Raw genomic sequence first — 11,198 nt, 5'->3', positions numbered from 1 at the left:
ATGGCATTATTAAGTTGGCAAAGGGTAAAGTGCAGGGTGTCTTAGTACTGTGTCCTCGTTACTGTCATAGAATGAATATATAACCTTAGATTTTTTTTAATGGAAAAAGTGATTGACATGTATCCCCAAAATTATGATGAAAGCGTGAAAGAAATGTAACCTTGGGAAAGGGGCGTTTGGAATATGTGTTTCTGAGTTGCAGGGATAAGGATTATAATCTTGGATTTGAACCTGTAATTGTATCTGAAAGGCAGCTGGCAATTTAGGTATACAGCTCAGGAGAGAGAGTTTGTTTTACTTCTAATGCTTAGCACAATGCTTTGGCACATTGTTTTTTGAATGAATATTTTCCAGATATGGCCACGATATCCATAGATTCTTTCTTAATTATATAAAAAAATAAAATTTAGCAGTTTTGCTGTCTACTACACAGACCCCTACAACCTGGGGACCCTCTCCTAATAATTCTGAGTACCAATTCTGTGCAAGGCATTGTACTATATTTACTTTAGGGAAACATACACTCCCTATAAACCTAGTAGAGAATGTAATCTGTAAGAGTGTGGTTATAGACAGTGGTTGTTACGTGAATTCAGAGATGGAAGTGATCACTATGAACTAAGCTTAAGAAGAGTTTCATCTGGCTTCTATAGAAGAACTAGTGGGGTTTCAACAACTAAGAAGGAGAGCAGTCCTTAAGATTCGAATGTGTGGAGAAGCATGATGGGGCAAGGTGCTCTGAACCTGGCCCTGGGATGAAAGTTCAGAGGCAAAAGATGGGAATGCACCTTTGAGGAAAGACTATGCAAATCTTTGTATTTAGAGGTATGATAGCTATGATAGCCTAGTAATAAAGACTTTAGGTTATAGTCAGATTGCCTGAATTCTTAATTCTGCCATTACTTGCTGTGTGACTTTGAGCTAGTTATAATCTTTCTGTGCCTCAGTTGCCTCATCTGTGAAATGGGGAAAATAATAGGATTCCTTCATAGGTTATTGTGAAAATTATACAAATTAATATATATATTGGGCTTAGAATGTCATCAAGCACACAGTTTAAGTGTTCATGCATTTTGGCTCTTTTCATTCTCTGTGGAGGAAATATTAAAAAAACAAAAAACAAAAACAAAAAACTAGGAGCTAACTTTGTGTAATAACGTAAAATGCTGTCTTTCTAAAGGTCAGGATTGCTTTTCTACAGATTATACTATTATTAATTTGATTAAACATCTATAAGAGATGGGAACACTCCCCCCAACCCCCTCGGGCCACAAACATCTATAAGAGATGGGAACACTCCCCCCAACCCCCTCGGGCCACAGAGAATGTAGAAGGCCTGAAAGTATACTCCAGGTATTTCTTTGGCAACATTTTGCATACTTAGAATTATCTTCTCAACTATTTGTAGTAATTTATTTAATGCCTGTCTTGAAATCAGGAACTGTGTCTGTTTGGTTCAGCTCCAGTGCCTAGCACACGGCCTGGCACTTAACTGACACTCAATATCTGTTCCCTAACTGAATCCACTTGCTGGAAAGAAGCTGGCCCTTGAAGTGTGACTGAAGGTGTGGGGAGGGAGAGAGAGAGAGAGTGGGGGAGGGTGGGCGACAAAGGTCCGAGAATATCAGTAGTGCAATCATTTCTCTAGCTATCCCTAAGACTCGTGTAAAATTTTGTGAACTATTATACTATAATCTGAATTTAGCTGCACTGTGTGGGATTAGATATGCAGGCTGGGAACATGCCTGGGACAAAATTGTCCCTGGAAAACAGCAGCAGCCTGTGAAAGCCAACTTTGAAAGAGCAAGCTGTGATCAATTGCAGGTGAGGATTTTTCTGGGGTAAAAAATCAACCATGGTAACAAGTGACAACAGAATGGTTTTCTGGAATTTGAGAGCATTCTTCAGAAATTCTGATAGTTACATAAGGAGAGAAGGCTCACAGAATTATAACTTGGACATTCAGAAAAGGGACGTAGGCTGAAGACCAGAGAACTTGGAACTTTTAGGACCAATGAGCAAGGAAATAAATACAGAGGCATAGAAACACAGGTTGTTTGGGGAGGACATACATATACCTGACTAGTTGGAACTGAGGAGTTCTGTCCAGTAGTTCTTGGTAATAACACAGGGAAGACAGAAGAATGGGGTCCTGGTCACCGAGGGCTATGGGTACAAAAGTAAGAAATTTAAATCTTTTAAGTAGATGATGTATAGGAGCCAAAGACTTTTGAGCAGGGTAGTAGCATCATAAATGTGATATTCTGGAAAGATTAGTCTGGCAGGGATAAATTTGGGTGAAGAAAGGCGAAGATCCAAAGGTTAAATAGAAGATGATGGTAATTGTTGAAGCACCAAATTGAGTGATCTGAGTTAATAGCAATGGAAATCCTTCTGGGTCATGAAGTACCTGACAATGGAGTGCTCGTTAGGGAGAAAATCAAATACGGCCCCAAAAAAGGTTAGCTACTGGGTGAATTACGAAGTGCTGGGTATTTGAGGTACTAAGAACTGGGAAGTGGGAACTGTGGTAGGAAGCTGTGGTCAGAGAGGGGAAATCCCTCGTTCTGCCTGTCATTCTTGTCCCAGCCCATGCTCAACCAACTTTGGTCCTTACAACTTTGAAAACCTAGGTCTGGAGTTTCTGAAAACTGACTAAAGGCTTCTCAGTCACCCAATTAATCAGCAAGTGTTTGTTAAGAACTAATATCCTTCATTCTTCCACAAATATTTACTGATTACCTACTATGTGCTGGGTGGGCACTTTCTAGGTACTGCAGGCACAGTGATAAACAAAAAAGACAAAAATTGGGAAGTTTACATTCTGGAGCCCATAACACATTAGGAGCAATGAGAGATAGCAAGAAACACCCAATTACTCTCAAGAAACTTGAAGTTTTGCTGGGGAAGTGAAACACTCATAATTTTTAATTTTTTTCAATCTGGTTGGTATGAAATGATATTTATTATTTCAATTATTCTGACTTTTTTTTATCATGTAGAGCATTATTTTGCATATTTCCTCAAACATATATATTAATTCTGGTGGGCAACTCCACGGTTGGGGACCACCACTCTGCTCTCTACTTCTCTAGTTTAAAAGAAGGAGAGAGAAAGAAAGAATAGATGAAAACAAAAGAACAAAGGGAAGAATAAAAGACAGGGAAGTATGCTGTCTCTTACAGTAAAAGCTGCATTAATTAGCACTAAAAAGCCACATTTAGAGCCACATTTAGCAATGTCCAACTGGCAAACTCTAGCAGCTGGTATACCTGATATCTTCTAATGTAAGTCTTCAATCTCCTGTCTTGACACCCATGTTAAAGTTCATTGGGATAGGCAGACTGAACTGGGTTTCAGTAAAGCTGAAACTTACCATTCCTGTTTATCTTATCTTTTTTGTTGTTGTTGTAAAAAAGTAAGTCATTGGGCTTTAACAAACACTAAGAATCTGTGAATTGTTTTCCTCTCTTGTTACTAGAAAGGTGTGTGAGAGAAGTAGTAAAATAGAAACCAGTTATGACAATATAAATTAGCTTTTATCCAACCAAATTTTTGATCAGGTGTCACCTTTTAGCCCCTTAACATGTTGTAGAATAAAATGCTTATTTTGCATAAAACTACTTATTTCCTACATGTAAAATTACTGCTTGCTTGATACGTATAAAATGTAAAACTTACCACTGAAGTTCTGAGGGAACCTAGAGGGATCAGAGTCAAGGATAATCCATAATGAAAGACCTCCTTGAGAAGGGAATTGAGGTACATTTTAAAAGAGGGGGCATCCAGCAATCCCATTCCTGGGCATGTATCCAGAGAAAATCATGATTCAAAAAGATACGTGCACCTCAGTGTTCACTGCAGCACTGTGTACAACAGCCAGGACATGAAAGCAACCTAAATGTCCACTGACAGAGGAATGGATAAAGAAGATGTGGTACACATATACAGTGGAATATTACTTAACCGTAAAAAAGAATGAAATGATGCCATTTGTAGCAACATGGATGGACCTAGAGATTGTCATACTGAGTGAAGTCAGACTGAGAAAGACAAATATCATATGATATTGCTTATAAGTGAAATCTAAAAAAGAAAATGGTACAAATGTACTTATTTACAAAACAGAAATAGCAGCACAGATGTAGAAAACAAATGCATGGTTGCCAAGAGGGAAAGAGATTGGGGGAGGGATAAATTGGGAGATTGGGACTGACATATACACAGTACTATATATAAAATAGATAGCTAATAAAGACCTACTGTATACCACAGGGAACTCTACTCAATACTCTGTAATGACCTATACGGAAAAGGAATCTAAAAAAAGTGGATATGTGTATATGTATAACTGATTCACTTTGCTGTACAGCAGAAACTAACACAACATTGTAAATCAACTATACTCCAATAAAAATTTTAAAAAGAAAGGACAATTATAAATTGGCTTAGGAGAGGAAAGATTCCTAGGCAGAGAATGTTTCAGTCCATGGTATAGAGGTAGAAAGTATCAATACATGTGGGGTTACAAACTTCCTTGAATAGAACAGCAGATATGCTTAGAAAAGTAGATCATTTACCTAATGTCCACTGTGTACCAGGCACAATGCTAAGCCTGTGGACGCAGCGGTAAACAAAACACAAAATTGCTGCCTCCAAAAAAAGTACAATTTAGTGACAAAAAATATGGTACAATACATAAAGTAATTACAAATTATGATTTTTCTAGGAAACAAATCAACAGTAGTTAGCCTGAGAATATTCTCAGGAAATATACAGCATATGTGAAGGCCCTGGAATGGAAATGAGTTTAGTGTGTTCTAGCAATTGACAGAAGTCATTGTGAATAGATAGGGACCTGAGTATAGTTGCTCATAAATATTTTTTCTGCTATCAGGGAAAAATGTCCACAATGCAACCAGTGTCAGAAAAGCCCATTGAAATGAGTGAAAAGTTGGCATTATAAATTTTTACAAAGAAGCATTGTCACATACTGTGGTTTATCTCTTTTCTAATCCCAGCTCCCTACCCCAGCTAATACTGTGTAACTAAACAGGGGTGAACATGCTTTGAGTTTTTAAAATAATTATTGCATATAGATGTCCATTTTTTAATATATTTATTTATTTATTTACTTATTATTTTTAGCTGCGTTCGGTCTTCGTTGCTGCAGATGGGCTTTCCCTAGTTGCAGAGAGCAGGGGCTACCCTTCATTGCGGTACATCGGCTTCTCAGTGCGGTGACTTCTCTTGTTGCGCAGCATGGGCTCTAGGTGCACAGGCTTCAATAGTTGTGGCTTAGTTGTTCCGCAGCATGTAGAATCTTCCCAGACCAGGGATTGAACCCATGTCCCCTGCCTTGGCAGGCAGATTCCTAACCACTGCGCCATCTGGGCATCCTAGATGTCCATTTCTAAAGTGCTTTAAAATTCCTTGTTCCCTAAAATTGGTAAACAAATGATACTTTTAGACCTTGTTTGTCTTTCTTGTTTCCTTAGGCTTATCATAGCTGAAACCTAGGGGAAAAAACCTCAGTCTAACACCACTTATTGTCACATACCTCAAAATAATGGATTCTGAATTAATGAAGTTCCCCAGGAGTTGCAGCACATACCCTTTAGCTGAGTATATAGTTTTGCAGTGACCTGCCTTTAAACACCTATCTGTGTGCTAAATCTCTTTTCCAATTCTGCTTATATCTGTTCAATAATATCCATAATTTGTACTAGTTTTTAAAATTTTTTAAAGAAGTGGGTAGCTTACACCTATAAAGTAGAGGTAGGGCTATAAGATTTGGAGTCCCTTCTATCCACAACTAGACTCAAACGGTGTTCAAAACCAACCAGGCTTCTGGTCATTGTCATATCCACCAGTTGTTTCTTGCTATCGTAGAAGAATCTCCTTCAAGCCAGAGACTATCTCATAGTGTCTAATGTGGAATATGCATAACGATCGACAAAGGCTGTGGTGATAAACATTTTATATTTGAGTGTTTAGAACATGAATTAGAATCAAAGAATAATTTCAGGACTATGTTAATTCACAAATACAAAATATCTTATAAATGTTAAAGTGGAGAACTCTGAAATAATGTCTCTGAGTTGAATAATGAAGTACTATCAGGTCAAGCAGAACTTTCTCCAGCAAGTTGTTCCTTAATTTCTCTTTATGCAATTTTACCAAGTCAACTAAATCTTGGGCCTTCTTAATCCTCATGATGCAATAATAAAAACTCACTCATACTTCTTATTTAATTTTTGTTATTATCCTATGAAATAGGCATCATTATACCAATTACGACCAATGCCTGGCACATAATCAGCACTCTACAAGTACTTATACATTTCATCGTAATTTCATCCCCTCCTATAGTTAGCAGATAGTAGGAAGATCCAGAAACAGAAGGTAATAAGCTTTGAGGCTATTGAAGCCATGAGTGAACAGAAATCACAAGGAAGAGACGGAAGGAAAGAGTTCTCCAGTTTTAGACAAAAGAGAAGCCGCGTCCCAGTACTGGGTCACTATGATAGGGAATTTACAAATAGACAGTGATGGATTTTGTGAGATTAGGAGATATCCCCCCCAACCCGGGCATCCACCCGCCACCCAGTAAGGTTAGAGCTACAATGAATCCACAGCAAGGTATAGTGCTCCATGATGCCCAGCTCCAGGCGCTAGGGCTGTTTCTTTCTCCCTTTCTCCCCTAAGAAGTCTTAAGTTAGATCCTCATTAACTGAGGTGACCTATGTCCCTTGCACTATGAAAACCCCTAAAAAGTATATTGTCCAGTAAAATTTTTCCAAACAACTTCTCCTTTGAGACAAAAGACTTTGTCTCTTTACACTTTCAATTTGACTTCTCCAAAATCAGCCCGGCTTTGTCCTTGACATTTAACACTAAGACTTCATAACCCTAAACCAGCACTTATTAGTCAATAGAAATAAATAAAATATTCCTTAGATGACAGGGTTCCTATACCCTCTTATCTTTCTTTATGTATAAATTTGTCAATAATCCTTTTGAATGATCTGAAATTAAATGTAATATACGTGATGGGGAGTTTCAGCTCTGGAATCAAAACCCTAGATTCAAATTCAGCTCTACCATCTACTAGCAGTACAACTTTGGGCAAGTATTTAACCTGTCTGTGCCTCGATTTCCTCATCTATAAGAGGTTGCTTTTAATTTTAACTTTTAATTTTAAAGAATTATAAAGATTAAATGACTTAGCACAGTGTCTGGCATAATGTTAACTGTTACTTTCATTCCATTAAGAACATCTGAAAACAGGCAAATTCGTTAGCATTTATTAAATGTTGTAAGTCTTAGAGGTATATGATATAAAACATCTGTCTGTTCTGTGGAGACTGAATTTTCAAAATCGGAATCATGGCAGCAAACCCATATCTTTATTTTTGAGCTCTGGGATCCCTCCTTATCTCTCTCCCCTCCTTCTTTTCTATATTTATTGAGCATCTATTGTTAAGCATTGCTGGCACAGGAATAAAGAGATGGGAGATATTGTTGTACAAGCAATCAGAGTGTTGCTGGGTACATGGAAACATTAAAAAAAATTACAACTATAGTAAATGCTATGATGGAAGTGGTGGGTGGATTCTGTGAGAGCCCAAAGGAGAAGCCTCTCACCTACTGTGGGGTGGAGACCAGTGAGAAGGGTAGAGCCAAGGAGGACTTCCCATTAGAGAAGTCTTGCAACTTGAGTACCAAGGGAAACCAGGTGAAAAGGGGCGTAAAGGCATTCCAAACAGCAAGAATAGCATCTGCAGAGGCCAAAGGGTGAGAGGGAAAATGGCTTATTCAAGGAACCACAAGTGGTCCAGTATGCCTGGAAAACAGAACTTATACAGCGAGTCTCAAGAGATCAGTTGAGGAGAGAAGCAAAGGGCCTTATATACCATGCTAAAGGAGTTGAATTTGTTTTGAATGATATCACACCATAATCAGCCTTGCACATTGGAAAAGTCACTCTGAATCAGAATAGATGTTTGATGGAACCACGTAAAACTAGAAGCAGGGACATGATTTGGGAAGCACTGCAGAAATTGATGGGAAGTGAAGTGAAAGTGGAAACAGACCTGGAGTTGGGAAGCAGAGTTTCAAAGATGTGAAAGAAAATTAACACATGTTATTAACTGGTTGGATGTAAGAGATGGTGAGAGGGATTAAGAGGACACTCAATTTTCTGGCTTGAACAAGTGGGTGGATCCTGATGCCATTAACTGAGCTGGTGAATCCTTGGGAGGGTATGTGTGTGCTAAAAGGTGGAGGAGGGTAGGGTAAAGAGTTCAGTTTTAGATATGTTGAGTTAAAGGGTAAATGAACAAAAGGTGAGGAAGTGAAGAACAGGCATGTGGACTGCTCTTTCCAAAAACGTACCTGTGGAGGGAAGGGCCTGTGAAGTCGTATATGTGTTTCTGAGGGCTCAGGGGAAGACTTCTAGGACTTTTGTGTATGGTGGTCTCCATTTCTCTGAACAATTGGAGGTGATGTGATTTTCTAAAGGGCAGGAGGAGGATGAATAAACATGCTGAGGAGAGTGGTAAAGTTTAGGATATCATATGAGTGAGAAGCTGACTGTGGACCCAAGGAAACATGGAGACTACAAACACGGAGGGTCACCAATCTAGTAGCCTGTGAGAGTACCTCCAGTTGTCCCCAGGAACCAGGATGTCAGCTAGGTTTTCCAGAGCCTGGGAGTGGAAGAGGTCTGGACACTTCCTCTTTTCAAGCCTCCAGTATATTCAAGCATGTTAGAATGCCAAGAGAGGGTTACAAAATCAGAGTATGTTTCCAATACTTTCACTTAGCAAATTAATAACTTTAACACACAATCATTACAGTGCAATATAATTGTGCTATTCATTAGACAATTATAGAATTTATTTAAAATATTAATTCATAATGCATTACAGACAGTGTCATTTGGTAACAGGACAAAGTTTAAAGTTCTACAATGAACACTTTCTTGTAATCATGTAGGTATATCTGTGGGATGATAGTATAACTTCAACTGTCAGAAGTTTTGACTGAAGCTTTTAATGAATGTGGGGCCCAGGCCCCCATAAGCCTCAGGTGTTAGCATGGAAAAGACAGATGACCAGATCAATCCAGTTTAATAGATCCAGTTCACTGAAATATATGGTGCAACAGAAGTGAGGGCACAGATGATTACGAGAGGCTGAAGCAATGAATTATGATTTCTAAACTGAATTGGGAAAGAAGTGAAAACAGGAGTGATAGATTGGTAGAAAAGAGATGTTAATAATAAATGAGATGTAAGTAACAAAGGGAATAATATAACATAGTTCTATTTCACAACTGGAACATTTCTGGATGATGGTGGGGTGTGGACATAGGTGCAGATAGCTAAAGTGAAGTGGAGAAGAAGGTCCATTGTAGTTGAGAGGGCAAATCATTGCAAGACTAGTGTCTCAGATAGTAATCTACATGGTTGTTGAAAACGATCTGGGATAACATGGGTCTTTGTATGAAGAAGGCAACCCCCTATCTCAAAGTGCCTTGGATTGATAATTGCTCTAAAAGTGGGGCTGGTGAGGAAGAGAGGGGATGAAGGATTGAATCCAGTTTCTTTTATCCCTTAATAATCTGTGACTGAAATTTTATAGATGAGGGATAGTCAATTACAAAATCTTGGTTGATGCTACAGAGATGCATACAGAACATAACCACTCCAGACAGCATTTAAATCCACTTATCAAAGTAATTTTGTTCTCACTTGAATGGCAGGTGAAACAATATTGAACAAAGCAACCTCTGCTGTACCCTAAGCCCTTTAATTACAGTGTTCATGGTAATAAATACTCCAGTGAAGGGACAGCTTCCATTACAATCCCAGGTTTTCAATCGCTTTGGTTCTTAAAAAGGTTGTTTTTTTTTTTTTTCAGTTGAAAAATTTAATGCATAGTTTCTGCCCAAAGGCTTTGTTTGTGTGTATTGATTATTGGATGTGAGAGGAAGGGAGTGCAAACAGGGGTCCCTGAGAGGGGCTGTTGCAAAGGAGAGGCCACGTCACCACATGTAACCTGTGAACACAGGACAAGAAAGACAGCTGACGTTTATGTAGATCTCACCACATGCCAAAAAGTGGGCTAAGTACTTACTTTATGTCCATTGACTCTTTGTCTCAACATATGAGGTAGGTGCCATTACCTGACCACAAAATTAAAATAATTAAAGAATAGGAAGTAACTTGTCCAATGTCACAGAGCTAGTAAATTGTGGGACTGGGATCTGAACTCCAATCTCTGTAACTCCAGAACCTATAAATTTGTGGTTAAATGCATTTGACGTTTGGGGATGGTGGTGGGGGTGAATATAAAAAGCTGTCATGGGCATCATGGAGGCAGACCCCTTTCTTCAGGTGAAAGTGGAATCCAGAGCAGTTGATTAGAATCTTGCCTTAAAATCTTGAGGCTCTTGAAGCCTCTTTCCCTGGCGGGCCCCACCACACCAAGTGATACCGAATTCTCTTCAGAATTATCTAGGGCATGTCCTGGCTGGAAGAAGAGATTATTTTTTTGCTCAGGGGACCTTTTCTTGTTTAATCCTATTTATACATCTGTTTCACTAGCACTGCAGAAAAAAATCATTAAAACGGGAAGCTAGTTTTCTTTAGCATGAACTAGTGGATTTAAAATCAGAGTGATGTTGCATAACCCTTTCAGTATACGAAAGATACTGGATTGCTTGGACACATTGTATGGTATGGAATTACATCTCAGTAAAGCTGCTTTTTAAATAATCAGAATGTATGAATTAAAAAAATTTTCGGGAATTCCCTGGCAGTCCAATGGTTAGAACTCCATGCTTCTACTGCAGGCGGCATGGGTTCGCAAGCAGCGCGGTCAAACAAAAAAATAAAACAAATAAAAAACCCAACAAATTTTCATTGCTTTTGAGTGGTTTCAAGTGGACTCCTTGCGTATACTACAGTGCCACAAAGAGAACCAGGTGCCTGGGGTGAACTCGTCACCCATTCATTTTTTACTCAAGTCAGCTTTCACAGAATCCACCCTCATGCCAGGCACAGGGATAACAAAGAGAGCTCGGCTTCCATCCCCTCCAGGATGAAAGACAGGTACACCGAGCAATGCTTGTAACCGAAGTTCAGCACTGATTTTTTTCCGCTGAGGTTTTCAAGGCTATGTTGCAAGTCT

Source organism: Hippopotamus amphibius, chromosome 9 (genome assembly GCF_030028045.1).
Source record: "Hippopotamus amphibius kiboko isolate mHipAmp2 chromosome 9, mHipAmp2.hap2, whole genome shotgun sequence".
Taxonomy (NCBI): domain Eukaryota; kingdom Metazoa; phylum Chordata; class Mammalia; order Artiodactyla; family Hippopotamidae; genus Hippopotamus; species Hippopotamus amphibius.
The sequence above is the reverse complement of the archived record's forward strand: the minus strand, read 5'-3'. Positions refer to the sequence as shown.